This window comes from Vicugna pacos, chromosome 35, assembly GCF_048564905.1.
Source record: "Vicugna pacos chromosome 35, VicPac4, whole genome shotgun sequence".
Taxonomy (NCBI): Eukaryota; Metazoa; Chordata; class Mammalia; order Artiodactyla; family Camelidae; genus Vicugna; species Vicugna pacos.
The window spans coordinates 20,004,237-20,019,906 of record NC_133021.1 but is presented as its reverse complement, the minus strand read 5'-3'; the positions used below and the strand labels follow the sequence as shown (position 1 = coordinate 20,019,906).

The window sequence follows — 15,670 nt, the reverse complement described above, 5'->3', positions numbered from 1 at the left end:
ATAATCCTAAAGCTGCTCTGAAAAATAAACTCTGTGAGTTAAAAAAAAATTAGTCCCATGACTATTAGAACTAGTTGAATTATTTTCATGGTATAACTTTAAAACAATGACCAATGAATAACATTCAGTGAGCTACATGTAATCTGTCATTCTGATGTACTAATCACTTGAAAGAACTAACAGCAGCCCCTGATGATGTCTGGCTCATAACAAAAAGAGAGTTGGGAATAAGAATCTGGCTCAAATATGATTTCCTGCATCATCCCACCTTCAGTGCTGTCTGCCAATATGACTAATTGCTTAAGTAACTAGATTTAAAGATTTTTTTCATGATTGCATTTAGTGAAAAATTTGGGAACTTAACGTGTTACTATTATACATTTCATGATCTGGTAGTATCACTGAAAAAAGAATTAAAAAGAAAATCTATTACTAACGTACAAGGAAGTGCTTCCATGCCAATAACAATGTACTGTCTTGCCTGCACATCCCAAAATTCAACCTGTTCACTTCTCAAAATAGTAAAAATATTCACACACAGCTGTCAGCATAAACAAAACTGTGCTCTCTGCATCACAGAGAGAGTGTTTGTAGAAACTAAAACACAAGCATGGCTGAGTCTGTCTCTACACAGGTTTAAAAAGTTATCATTTACGTAAGAATCAGCAGTATACAGCATGTTTAAAAAGTTTGAAATAAAAATATGTAGCTAAAGGCTTGCAGCTGAAACAAAAAATTCTGAGATATTATCTAACTGAAAATAGATTTTAAAGCTTATGGTACAACTTTACCAATACATCATATCACGTAGGTAGTCCCTAACCATCATGTAACATATATGTGTGTGTGTGTGTGTATGTATAACATAGCAGAATCCTTGGAAGTTAGAGGTCACAAAAAACATTATCTCTGATAAAGTTCAGGGACATTTAAGAGTTGGTAGGATGAAAAGACCATTGATTAACCATTAGCAAATTGAGATACTAGCTTCACTCACATTCATCTTCAACTAGACATATAGCCTTAAGCAAGTCATTTGGACTTTCTGAGACTCAATCCCTAAAGAAGAGGCAATTATACTTATTGTAATAATCAAATGAAGTAATAAATGGAATATAAATGAATGTTATTAAACACCTATAAGAACGCCTGGTAATAAATGAATCAATTTTCTTTTCTATTGATGGCTAGATAGGGCAATTTTGGTTTTGGTATGGAATTTTTTGGATTTATTTACGTATTTATTTTACAATATCATATATTTTAAATTGAAGGATAGTCAATATACAATATTTTATGTTGCAGTATACAATATAGTGATTCACAATTTTTAAAGGCTATATTCCATTTATAGTTATTATAAAATGTTGGTTATATTCCCCATGTTTACAATACATCCTTGTAGCTTATTTTATACCTGATAGTTTGTACATTTTAATCCTCCACCTCATCTTGTCTCTCCCTCTTCCATCCCCCACTGGTAACCACTAGTTCCTTCTCTACATCTGTGAGTCTGTTTCTTTTCTGTTATATTCACTAGTTTGTTGTATATATATTTTTTAGATTCCACAAGTAAGTCATATCTTACACTATTTGTCTTTCTCTGTCTGACTTATTTCACTTAACATAATGCCCTCCAAGTCCATCCATGCTGTACACCAGAAACTAATACAACATTTAAAATCAACTGTACTTCAATTAAAAAGCAAACAAACAAACAACCCACTTAAAATATAGGCAGAAGAACTGAACAGACATTTTTTCCAAAAGAGGAAATGCAGATGGCCAATAGGAACAGGAAAGGTTGCTCAACATCACTAATATCAGGGAAATGCAAATCAAAATCACAATGAGATAGCATCTCACACCTGTCAGAATGACCATCATCAAAAAGAACACAAATAACAAATGTTGGCAAGGATGTGGAAAGAAGGGAACCCTTGTACACTGTTGGTGGGAATGTAAATTGCGGCAGCCACTGTGGAAAACAATATAGAGGTTTCTCAAAAACCAGAAAATTGAACCACCATATGGCCCAGCAATACCAGGTTTTGGTAGTAGTATTTTTAAGAAAAAACTAAGTTTAGAGGAAGGGATAGAATGATGAATAGGTACAGTATAAGGGGATTTTTAGGACAGTGAAACTATTCTGTTGATACTGTAATTATATTTGTCAAAACCCATAGAACTATAAACAAAGAATAAACTGTAATGTAAACTATAAACTTTAGTTAATGATGTATCAATATTTTTATATCAGTTGTAACTCATGTACTGCACTAATGCAAGGTGTGATAACAGGAGAAACTGTACGTTGTGGGAGGAGTTTACGGGAACTCTGAATTTCCTGTACAATATTTATGTCGACTCAAAACAGCTCTAAAATCTGCACCAGCTTAAAAACTTACTTCACAACTGTTTAAAAAGAATGAGAATGTGAAGGGAATGAAAAGGAGGAATAAGGGTGGGTATGACAGGGAGAGAAAAGTAGGGTATGCAGCTTGAGGAAGAGATATCCAAACCGAAGGGGTGGACAATGTGACAGATAAAGAACAATGAAGGGAGAAAGCCAGAGATGTAAGGAGAGAATGTGAAAAAAAAATTAGAGAGAAGCAGGGAAAAAGGAAGAGCCAGAGTCAGAATTATTTTCTGATGTCACACTTAGGTTTGGCATATGGTTTATGAGTGTGTCGTAAAAAAGAGAGATTCAAACTGGGATACACCTGCTCTAGCAGATATTCAGGGACTTTCCAGGGGATACCAAGAAATCATAAGCCTCCAGTCTCTCCTTGTTGCACTTGTATTTCTGTTAAAAATGTTAGAAATGGAGTATTCTGTCATTCTTGGGATGTGAAATATGAAAGTAACTATTTTTGATGTGAGAGTAGGGGCAATGATGGCAATTTTTGTTTAATGACCTCGCTTCTTCTATCCCTCAACTATTAGAAAAGGATGCATTGTCTTGTGAACATGGGTCCACTCAAGTTTAGGGGCTTGAATTTCATAAAATCTGGGGAACCCTCATTATGAAAAAGAATACAACTTTTTTTATTAAAAGATTATGTGCAAAAATGACTACTTGGAATGAGGAAATAAACACCCAACAAATTACATTGGTTTCAAATTTGAAACTGCTGACAAATGCTAGAAGTATCACAGTTCAGAAAAACAACTCTTGATTACTACCCAAGTGAAAAAATTCCTCATCTTTCCTCTCTGTTTTTTGCCTGCATATGTTTTGAACATTTCTTCATTAAACAGTTGGGTAACGTCATCTCCTATGGACAGAATGGAAAGATAATTCAATCTTTTCTTCTAGCAGGCTTGATGGAAAATTATTTTCTTAGTATTGACAACATAGAACATTTTCCATCAGATTTACAACCAGTACTGGTACTATTGGTGACTGTTTAAGATTGTTGCCAAATGTAGGAAGTGTCTTTCTTATACGAGTGCTGAGATTTGCAAGAATTTTCTCAGACTAGCTTCTTGTTTTTCCTATGCTACCTACAAATTTCCTGTAGCGATGATGAGGAAGGTTGCTTCGGCGGACAAGTTCACATTTTGGCACTGTAAGTTCACATCGTGTCATGATGTGAGGAGCATGTCTGTATTAGGACAGCTATAGGAGCAAGTATACATGATCGCGACTACTTGACAGTAAATCATGTAAAAATATCCCATCAGACCCAAAGTAAATGTTTCTTCAACTCCCTTTTCCTTTTGTGATTTTTTCCAGAAAGCCTGAGGCCACTGCAAGCACAAAGTTAGTGATGAAGGAAGGGAAGTCAAAGTGAAAAGAGTCAGCAATTAGGGCTGCACTATCTTACTGTTACACATTTTGTAAAAATGTAATGACCACGTGACCACACTGCTTGCACGCCTCCGAGACCTGGCTTTGGAAAGCTGTGTCATCCTTGTTGTTTCAGCTTCTTTACCTTCACAGAGTATTTACTAAAGGGAGAGGCAAATGGCAAATCAAAAAAAAAAAATTAGAAAAAGTATGACCAGCAAGAATTAATGAATACTAACAATGATCTCTTTTCCACATATTTAAACATAAGCAATTTTAAAAACAGTTTTCAATTTCCATTTCCAGGCCTGGGTATTAGCAGGGAAGAAATGAACCTTTAAATATCTGAAGAAGCTTAATGAGCTGATTCTCTTGAAAGTTACTTGACTATTTTCAGGGGCTACCAAAATTTTCAATGTACACTGGATGAAACCTATGGGTAAAATTTTGTGTGATTTCTTTAGAACCTGTGTATATTATGCAAAAGGAATTTTATTCTACTTTACCAAATCAGATAATTGTAAAACAACAAAAAACTAAGCCAAGAAAGAATTGTACCATACAAAAAATTTATTACAGTGAAGTTATTCTAAGTGCATTCTGTCATCAATTTAATTCATTTTACAAAAAGTTTAATATAATCCACTTCATCACAAAAAATACAATTATATTCTAAGTGCTCAATCAATAATTAATTTTAGAAGTAGTTTATTATTTCATGAAATATATAGAAAAAGTATAATTGTGATGTTTTAAGATATTGATGTTATCTCAGGGCTTTAAAATGTGGTTTTGATTTAATTATTCTCACATGCTAAGCAACATTTATGGGAGGCATATAATATGTTACTTCATAAATAAATTATAATCTTTAAACAGTATATTGGATTATAACAAGCTATAGGACAAGAAATTAATTTTCTTATTTTTATGAATTAGTATGATGCTAACAAGTTGGTTATATTAGTGAATTTAAAATTTTGCTGCCTTTTGTTCTCATTTCTTGATATGAATATTAAGACTGTATCTGAATAAAAAATGAATAGACTTTTTCTGAAAGTTGGATTGGAGTGACTGTTGACAACAGATAACTAGGCTTGCTTATTGAGATATATATAAACTATTCCCCACAAATTGAAGGACCTAAATCTGCATCTTGAAGATTTGGACTGATCAAGTTATTTAAACATCTGATGAAATAAGAGCATTTAATAAAAATTATTGTTACAGCAAAGTTGTATTGAAACAATCAATGTTTAGATTTTTCTTTCTGAATCTATTGGATTATGTAAAGTGCTTCAAGCAGGCATAATTAATAGGCATTTGATAAATCTTAGTGAAGCCTTTTGGTATACTTCCCAGAAGTTGAGAAACTGAAAGATTCTACTGACTAACAAAGATTTTTGCAAATTAGGTCATTTCCAATTCTTTTCTTTCAAGATATTTGAAGGGAGGACTATTCAAATTGTCGGCTCATACATCATTAAGAATAATTTTGACAATACATCACTATATGATACTTGGCATATACGTCAAGAAGAATGTGAAGAATTGATTATCATTAGTACACAATTCCTTTTATTCTCATCTCCTTATTTAGATGAACAAGGTCTCTCAGTCTTTACAAAAATAATCACAGGAATTAAATTGAATTTGTGCTGTGCCCTATTTCACTCTACTAATAAACAGTATTCATTTACAAATACATGAACTGATTAAAGTAAAGCAGCTTTAGTTATTTCACCATGAGATTCATTTCCAATTAAACTTACTCTTTTCTTCCAATACATTTCCAAGTTTGTAGCATATTATATTAATTGTGTTATGTTAATGTATTACTAATAAGTCTAATAATAATTCAATCCAGAAAATCATTTAGTGCCTTATGGTTAGAGAGAATTTAACAAAAATAAAATTCTAATTTATATACACATTTTGTGACAGATATGTATATTTTATAAAATCAATAAGACTCAAGAATAAAATATAAGGGGATAAAAATATAGAGATGGTAAAATAGAATTTCAATGAGAAAATGAAATGTTATAACTTTTCCTAATAAAGAGTAGCCTGTTCATGAATTTTTTAATTGAAATTGTGGGTATTAAATTATTATGACATTTGGAGTTCCTTGGATACACGTATTTTTATTTTTATTTTTATTGTGGTAACAGCATGTAACATGACATCTTCATAGATTTTTAAGTGTCCGATACAGTATTGTTAACTATAGGCACAAGGCTGTACAGATCTATAGAACTTACTCATCTTGAAAAACTTAAAATTCACACTCATTGATGAGAAACTTCATATTTTCCCCTCACCCTGGTCACTGCTTTTGTGAGTTCAGCTTTTGCAGATTCCACATGTGAGGTGTTTGTCTTATGCCTGGTTTATTTCATTTAGAAAAACGTCCTCCAGGTTTATGTAAGTTGTCGCGTGGAGCAAGATTTTCTTCAATTTTGAGGCTGAGTTATATTCTGACAAACACTTAGATTGTTTACGTATCCTGGATATTGAAAATGATACCTCATTGAATGTGGAGGTGCAGATATCTTTTTGAATTAGTGTTTTCCTTTTCTTTGCAGAACTATCCAGAAGTGGGATTGCAGGATCATGTAGTAGATCTATTTCTAATTTTTCGAGAAAACTCCATACTGTTTTCCAGAGCAGTTGTATCATTTTGCATGCCTGTTAACAGTGTACAGGGGTTTCGGTTTCTTCACATCCTCATTCAGACTTGCTATCCTTTTTTTTTTTTTGATAATAGCCATCTTAACAAGTATGAAGTGATATTTCATTGTTTTGATTGCCTTTCCATGATGATTAGTGACATGAAGCATCTTTTCATATACTTGTTGGCCATTTTCATTGGCTACATTTTTTTAAATTTTAGTTTTACTTTTGTTTTAAAACAATATTTATAGTACACCTGAATTTTCATCATCTGAAACTTACAATTAAGATTCTTAGATGACTATTTTAAAATATGCAAAATGTACATAGTTTTTAAAAATAATTTTAAGGAATACAGAAGAAAAATATTTGAAGGTTATTACTATAAGTGCTATAAAAAACTTCTGATACTATGGTTTTTAAAAAAAATAATTTCATTATTCTTGAGGGAACACATAACTTATAATTTATATAATACTATTATGATTATAATGAAAATTAGTTGTCTTTTCCCAAGGGTCAGCACACTAGACCCCACCAGCTATTTTTGCTTTAAAGGTTTTATTAGAACACAACATCTATGTGCATATGTTTCTAAATTGTCCGTGGCAGCTTTCACACTATAAGGACAGAGGTGAGTAGCTGCATTAGAGAGCAGATGGCCTGCATATGCTAAACTATTTAGTATGTGGTCCTTTCTTGTAAATGTTTTTCAGCCCCTGCTCTATCACATCCTGCTCCACTCTGAGTGAAGAAGAAACTAAAACTCTTTATTTCTTCTGATATTTCACTCTACGTTTATGAATGTCATGTATATTGTTATTATCCTACATTAAAAGACAAATACACACACATACACACACATGCACACACGCATACACAAGTGCTCCCAGCAAACATACAAACACTTCCCTTTTTGCTTAAATTAGTATTTAGAATTTTTCAATTACTGTGACTAATTGTTAAAAACTGACACTTTTTATTTCCTTCCTGTGCAATCTTGACTTTCCTGAAATTAAAATTATTTTGATGTGTCCAAATAAAAAACAATATTAATATAACCCTCAAAAAACCTTTCTACATTGCTGGGAGTTTTCAGCAGGATTTCACTCATATACTCCTAATATAAGTGTAGAATAGTGTACAAATCTTGTGTGTGGCTTGACAAAATTTTACAAAATGTAACTGCTACCCAGAACAAGATATAGAACATTAGGAGCACCCCACAGTGTCTCTGTGTTCCCTCCCAGACATTCCAGCCCCCAAAGTAACCACTACTATGATTGCCATTATGATAGATTTGTATTCTCTGTTCTTGAACTTGTTATAAATAAAATCATACAACAAAACTCTATTGTATCTTTTGTCATTCATGACAGTGAGATTTATTCATGTGGTTGTATGCACGTCATTACCTCCCGTGCCTGGCTTTGCAAGAAACTGTCAAACCCTCTTCCAAGATGGCTACGCCATTTTGCATTCTCATCAGCAATGAAAGAGAGTTCCCATTGTCCCACATCCTTGCCAGCGTTTGGGTTGTTGGTGTGTTGGATTTTGGCCATTCGAATAGGTGTGTTCTGGCATCTTGTTGTTTTAATTTGAAATCCCCAATGACACATGATGTGGAGCATCTTTTTTGTATACTCATTGCCATCCGTATATTTTCTTTGGTGGTGTCTGTTCAGATCTTCGGCACATTTTAAAGTCAAGTCGTTCATTTTCTAATTGTTCACTTTTAAAAGTTCTTTGTATTTTTTTGGAAAACAATCTTTATCAGATGGGTCTTTTGTAGATATTTTCTCTTAGTCCCTGGCTTAACTTCTTGCTTTCTTGACAGAGTCTTTTGCAGAGCACAAGTTTTTTTGTTTTTTGTTTTTTTTTATTCAGTTATAGTCAGTTTACAATGTTGTGTCAATTTCTGGTGTGCAGCACAATTCTTCAGTTGTACATGAATATACATATATTCTTTTTCACTATAAGCTATTGAATGTTTCACTGTGCTATACAGTATAAACTTGTTTATCTACTTTATATATACCAGTCAGTATCTGCAAATCTTGAACTCCCAGTTTATCCCTTCCCACCACCCTCCCCCTCCAGCAACTGAGAGTCTGCATTCTATGTCTGAGTCTGTTTCTGTTTTATATATAAGTTCATTTGTCTTTTTTTTTTTCAAGATTCCACATATGAGTGATATGATATGGTATTTTTCTTTCTCTTTTTGGCTTACTTCACTTAGAATGACATTCTCCAAGGGACATCCATGTAGCTGCAAATGACATTATGTTGTCATTTTATGGCTGAGTAATATTCCACTGTATAAATATACCACATCTTCTTTATCCAGTCATCTGTCAATGGACATTTAGGTTGCTTCCAAGGCTATTGTAAATAGTGCTTCTATGAACACTGGGGTGTAGGTGTCTTTTTGAATTAGGGTTCCTTCTCGATATATGCCCAGGAATGGGATTTCTGAGTCATATGGTAAGTCTATTCCTAGTCTTTTGAGGAATCTCCATACTGTTTTCAACAAACATTGCACCAAACTGTATTCCCACCATCAGTGTAGCAGAGTTCCCTTTTCCCCACATCCTCTCCAGCATTTGTCATTTGTGGGCTTTTGAAGGATGGCCATTCCGACTGGTGTGAAGTGATAACCTCATTGCAGTTCTGATTTACATTTCTCTGATAGTTAGTGATATTGAGCATTGTTTCATGTGCCTATTGGTCATTCATATGTCTTCATTGGAGAACTGCTTGTTTAGGTCTTCTGCACATTTTTGGATTGGGATGTTTGTTTTTTTCTTATTAAATCATATGAGTTCTGTATATATATTGGAAATCAAGCCCTTGTCCGTTTCATCTTTTGCAAATATTTTTTCCTATTCTGTAAGTTGTCATTTTGTTTTGCTTATGGTTTCCTTTGCTATGCAGAAGTTTATAAGTATTACTAGGTCCCATTTGTTTATTTTTGCTTTTATTTGTATTGCTTGGGTAGACTGCCCTAGGAGAACATTGCTGAGATGTATGTGAGATAATGTTTTGCCTATGCTTTTGTGTAGGAGGTTTATTGTGTCTTGTCTTATGTTTAAGTCTTTAATCCATTTTGAGTTTATTTTTGTGTATGGTGTAAGGGAGTGTTCTAGTTTCATTGATTCACATGCTGCTGTCCAGTTTTCCTAACACCATTTGATGAAGAGATTGTCTTTATTGCATTGTATGTTGTTGCCTCCTTTGCTGAAAATTAATTCACCAAAAATTGTGGGTTCATTTCTGGGCTCTCTATTCTGTTCCATTGGTCCATATGTCTGTTTTTGTACCAATACTATGCTGTTTTTATTACTGTAGCTCTATAGTGTTGTCTAAAGTCTGGGAGGGTTATTCCTCCAGCCTCATTCTTCTTCTTCAGTAATGCTTTGGCATTCCATATAAATTTGTGATTCCATATAAATTTTTATGATTCCATATAAATTTTTTTTTATCATTTGTTCTAGTTCTATGTCCTGGGTAATTTGATAGGGATTGCATTAAATCTGTAGATTGCCTTGGGCAGTATGACTATTTTAACAATATTGATTCTTCCAATCAGGGAGCATGGTATGTCTTTCCATTTTTTTAAAGTCTTCTTTTTATATATATATATTTATGAAGAATTTAATTATCTATACACATAAATATTGAAAAGATTGTATTACAGTTGTTAAAGCTGCAGGTTTATTTATTTATATATTTTACATTCATGTTCATGAAAATACTGAAGCACCAGGGAACAAGGAGGAGACCTCATTCCCTGCACCGTGTGAGCGGAGAAGAACCTCTGCACAATCACCAGCACGGAGTCCCCCAAGGGGAGAGACAAAAACAGACCACTACTGTTACAAAGTCATTAGCAGAACCAGCAGATGGTACTCGAGGCGCCCCTCCCCCCGCCCACCCCGCCCACGCCGCCCCGCTTTCTGTGCTGTCGGCAACGGCGTTTTTATTGAGAGCTTCCAACTAGTGTTTAAAAGACAAACATGGCTTCAGCTACAACACATCCAACACATCAACGGACCATGAGCTCCATTCATATTAATCTGTAGAAATTCCACAGTCTAGTTAAAAAAATGTAAACATTGGAAATTAATTGCAGGGAGACTTCTATACAGACTTTCTTGTCAAAATTACTTGTTCAAAATATGTCATTCTAAGGCTCTTTTCAGTGTGAGAAGTGAATCTGTGCAAACTGTTCTGCTGAACTTGTTTTAACTGGTCACTGAGTATCTATTTTTCTGGGGTAAGTTTTCCAAGCATTTGTTGAGACTCCTGTAATTGCTGCTGTAGGTGGGTGATTTCAGCAATTCTCAACTCTCTAGATTTGTTTGTGCTCTCAGTCTCGCCTCCGGGTCGTCAGTCGACATCTGATATCCTGAAGCTTTCCTTCTAGTTGATGCTTTTTATCATTTAGAGCTTCTGATTCAAATTCCAAAGTCTTCTTTGCTTTTATCACAACTATGTCCTCTTGTTAACTTTGTTTCTTTGATTTAATAGTTCTTGTCTCCGGTTCCGTTCCCATTCAAGTTGTCGTTGCCCTTCAAGCTCCCGTTTTGCAGCCTCTCGTCTCTCGATTTCTTTCCTCCGCTCCTCCTCCCTCTGCCGTTCTGGTTCCCGCTGCTCTTCCAGCTGCTTCTCCAGCTCCAGTTGTCTTTTGCGCTCTTGCTCCTGGCGCTCCCGCTCCTTCCGCCCCTGCTCCGCCCGCTCCAGCTGGGCCAGGCGCTCCGGCTCTTGGCGCTGCTGCTCCAAGAGCGCTTGTCTCCGCTTCTCCAGTTCCAGATGGCCGCGCTCGGAGTCCTCACGCTTCTTATCTTCGAACGTGACAGGTAGTTTCATTTCTAGTTGTTGCTGTTCGTCTTCTAAAACTGGTTCCTCCGGCAACCTCTGATCTACCGATGTTGAGCTTATGACGGATATCCCACTGCCAGACCGAACTCTTCTAAAGGAGGGTGGAATGTATTCTGGAGGCAGGACCGGTGGCAGTGGTTGGCCAGACATGGCTACATCAGTCAGGTGCATAGCCAGGATAAATTCTTCTGCTGTGAGTTTTCCATCTTGATCAATGTCAGAAAGATTCCATGTTGAAGCCAGCTGAGCCTGTGGTAAACTTGACTGCATAAGTATAGTTCTTGCTTGGGGACCTGTTAAGTGTCCACTCATGGTTTTGTCATGACTATTGAATAACTGTCTGTATTTCAGTCTGGAGGACTGGGGAACGGCCCACTCTGCGGCTGGAGGGACACTAGCCACGTCAAATGACTGTGCCTTCTGTACTTCAGTGTTTAGCTGTGACCCTGGACCAGATCTACTAAAGGAAGAACTCTTTGGCAATGTGGCGGTAGGATGAGCAAACGCAGGCAGAGGCTGTATGACCGGGGGTGCCCCATCTTTTGGTGGCACCTACCCATGCCCTGCTGCATGAACTCTAATCACTAGCTCCAAAGGCCCTCCGGTGGCACCCCTGGTCTGTGCTGCTCCAAGTGCTGGTCGACGGGTGACTCATGTCTCCTCCCAGTGCTGACTGGGCATCCCACTAGTGCATGTTAGGTGAGCAGGTTGCTCCCCCGCTCAGTGCAGCTCCCCTCTGCACATCAGGTCCGCGCTCTGTAGGCGGGCTCTGAGAAAATGGCAGCACCAGCCTTCGCCCTTGCTCTGTGCCAGAACCCCACTCCTTGTTCATTTGTCTTAGAGGCACAAATTCACAGAGGCACCAGGGCAAAGTGTTCCTATCTGCCTGGGGCTGTAAACAAATCTCAGTATCGCCTACGAGGTGGTGGAGCCCTTAGGTAGGGATTCAGGTTCCCACCCTGCCTCCACCTGGGAGCCGCACGCTGGAGGACACGGTGGCTGTGGCTGAGCCCCACCTCTCTTCTCCTGAGAATGCACCAGTAATGGTGCCCTCGGGATCTGCGGAGATAAAGTCTAAGGCAACCCTCCCCTCAGGGCACACCAGCAGTGTTGCTTTGCTTTTTTTTTTTTTTTTTTCATGTTTAATGGGACACTCAGGTTCTTCTGATCTGTATAGCCTCCCAGCAACGGCACACAGCACACTGCAGGTTGCCTTTGTACAGTCGACCCAAGTCCTCCACCCGGCTCGGGAAGCCTGGCCCGTCCCACACCTGCCGGCTCACGTCTAGGGTTGGGGGTCACGGGGACCTTCTGTGCCCATTTAATGTAGTTCTGTGGGTTAAGAGCTATTCCATACAGATCTGAGCCTCAGCGTATTCCCCCTGCATTCCGCTAACCTCTCCGTTGGAGAAGGGGAGACCCAGCGAACAAGCGCTATTTCTCCTTTGCTGCTCCCTCCCCATGGGACCTGTCCTGCATTGTTTTCCTTTTTCTTCCTTCGTTTTTCCTTTTCTCCTACCCGATTAGTGGCGTATTTTGTCTTTGAAAAAGGGAATGTCCTGTCAAAGTTCAGCAGGTGTTCTGATTGGCTGAGTGGGCCCGTGGAGGTTAGTCTTGGTGTATTTGTGGGACAGGGTGAGCTGTGAGTGTCCTGCTGCTCCGCCATCTTGGCCCTTCCCTGAGCACAAGCTTTTAAGTCCAGCTTATGTCTTTCACAGATTGTGCCTTTGGTGTTACATCTAAACATTCATCTCCTTACCCAAGATCATATAGGTTTTTTCTTATGTTTCATTCCAGAAGTTTCATAGTTTTGCATTTTACATTTACGTCTATGATCCATTTGGATTTAATATTCATGAAGGGTGTGAGGTCTGTGTCTACTTACATTTTTTTTTGCATACGAATGTCCATTTTTTTCCATTACTATTTGTTGAAAAGACTGTCTTTTCCCCATTATATTGCCTTTGCTCCTTTGTCAAAGATCTGGCTGCTTTTAAGATTTCTTTCCTTCCTCACTTCCTTTCTTCCTTCTTTCCTGCCACTAGGCACAGAGTATTTTGTCGAAGTATATAGGGGGTATGTAGCTGTCTACAATAGGATGTGCCTAGCTCTAGTTTTCTTTTTTCTGTCTCTTGTTTTGGATTTGTAGGCCTTCTTGATTGTGTGGCATAATAGCTTTCATTATTTTGAAAATTTTCAGTCAGGATCCCTTTTAGTATATCTTCCATTCCTTTCCTTATTCCTCTCTTTCTAGAACTCGATTTACATACATATTAGATTATTTTCTTTATCTCAACGTGACGTAGGTTTCTTTTCTTTTCTTTCATTTTCTTTTATTTATTTATTTATTTATTTATTTATTTATTTATTTATTTATTTATTTTTGCATTTCCTTCCATTCTGCCCTTTAGGCTAGGATTTACATTCTTTACACTATCTTCCAGTTCAGTAATCCTCTTTTCTGTGTCTAGTATGCTATTAAATCCACCACTAAATATGGTTCTTGATTTTAGTCATTGTATTTTTCAGTTCTATGGTCACTGTTAAGCTTTTTTTTTTTTAAAGACATCTCACATGTCTCTTGAAAATCCCCATCTTTTTTTATATATTCTTGAGTATATTAAACATAGTTGTATTTTAAATTGTATTTCTTATCACCTGTGGATTTTTTTCCTTTGTCTATCTTTTTCTTTCAGTTTTGTTTTTTTTTTTTTTAGTATTGTTTCTGTCTCCTGGCATAACTAACCATTTTTGATTGAATGTTATACAGGAGGTAAATCCAAGTGGGATACATCCTAGAATAAAAATGATTCTCATTTTAGACTCCCCAGTCACAGATTTGTATGTGAATAACAAAGCAGGTATACACAGACATAGTATTTACTTTAATGATATTTTTTCCAACTGGCCACCTTGTAGTAGACATTTAACATAATGTGGACATAATTATAGTCAACTACTTGTCTGTAGGTAGTTAACTTTCATTACTCAGAGACTCACTCAGTTTTTGGCCAGCGGATACTGTTTTAAGAAAAGATTCTTTCGGTCTTACTGTTGGTCCAGTTTTATGATCTTGTTCAGTGTGGTGGCTTACATGCTAAGTAACTCAACACCAAATGTTCTCTCCTCAGAACCCAGCAGAATTCTCTATATAGGTCAAGAGTGTACCCATTCATTTCTCTTCCTCTTCATCTTTCTCTCCGTCTTCCATGTGAATGTACACACACACATATGTGTCAATCCAGATCTAACCAGGAAACAGAAACCACATGTATTATTTTAATAGAAAATTTAATATAAATTATTGTTAGCTAGGTACTGAAGAGTACAAAAGGCAAATACTGACCACTTAGAGGTATCCCTGAGTAGCAGCTATTGGATCAACCAGCACTTCTAGGGCTAGGAAAGAAAAAGAGATGAGATTGGAATTACTATAAACAGATAGCTTGGAGATGGAACCCCATGGAGCTGATACTGAGAAGGGAGCATCACCTGGCTGATGCTAGTGTCTCTGAGAGACAATGATTCTGCTTGTGAGAATGTTGTAAACCTGAATCCTCTAAACAATTGCTCCTCCACATACAAAATATTGATCCTAAATAGAAGAGTATTGCTAGAGTGATAATAAAAAGAATAGAAGCTGGAAAGCATAACAAGAAGAAATTATTTTCTTCTTCCTCTAGCCTTCCATGGTTCCTCTGACAGCCTCTAAGGAAGAGTCACTTGGAAAAAAAAAATGACAGTCTTATTTCTCCCACTTTGGAATGCACATTATTTCACATATAAACATATTCAAAATCAGCATGAATCTTAGAGTAGGTGGCATGTCATGGTTCAGTGATGGTGATGTTTTTCTTTCTTAATGTCATATAAAATAATGATGCTTCTCATTATCAATAGTTTCTATAATTCTATGCAATATGATATTTTTGAAAGCATAAAATACTTTATATCACCAAACTTTCTGACCCTGGTAATGATTTTCTCTTTTAAGTTCTCACACACCATCTGTTAAATAGTTCTATAACTTTGCAAGAATCCAGTGTTAATCTTTCTGATTTATAGTTTCTGCATTTTATTTCTCTAATTAAAAAAAAATTTCCCACCTCCAGGATTATGGTAATCTTCTCATTTTCTGTTGAATCCTCTCTCAAAGAACATGATGGCATCCTCTACATTTAGTCACTGAGAGGAGATTCTGCAGCCGCATATATGGGCCCCTTTAATGTCTTGGGGTTTGAGTCACATGGCCATAAAAAACTGGCTTAAGACTCTTTCACTTCAGGTTCAAATTCCTGGTTAATAGATTTTGTTACTCTC

The 15,670-nt window shown here is 36.4% G+C and overlaps 1 pseudogene; it reads right to left on the bottom strand.

The window, feature by feature from the left end:
• Positions 1 to 10,650: 10,650 nt before the first annotated feature.
• Positions 10,651 to 11,884, bottom strand: LOC102528069 (intersectin-1 pseudogene; annotated as a pseudogene).
• Positions 11,885 to 15,670: the final 3,786 nt, after the last annotated feature.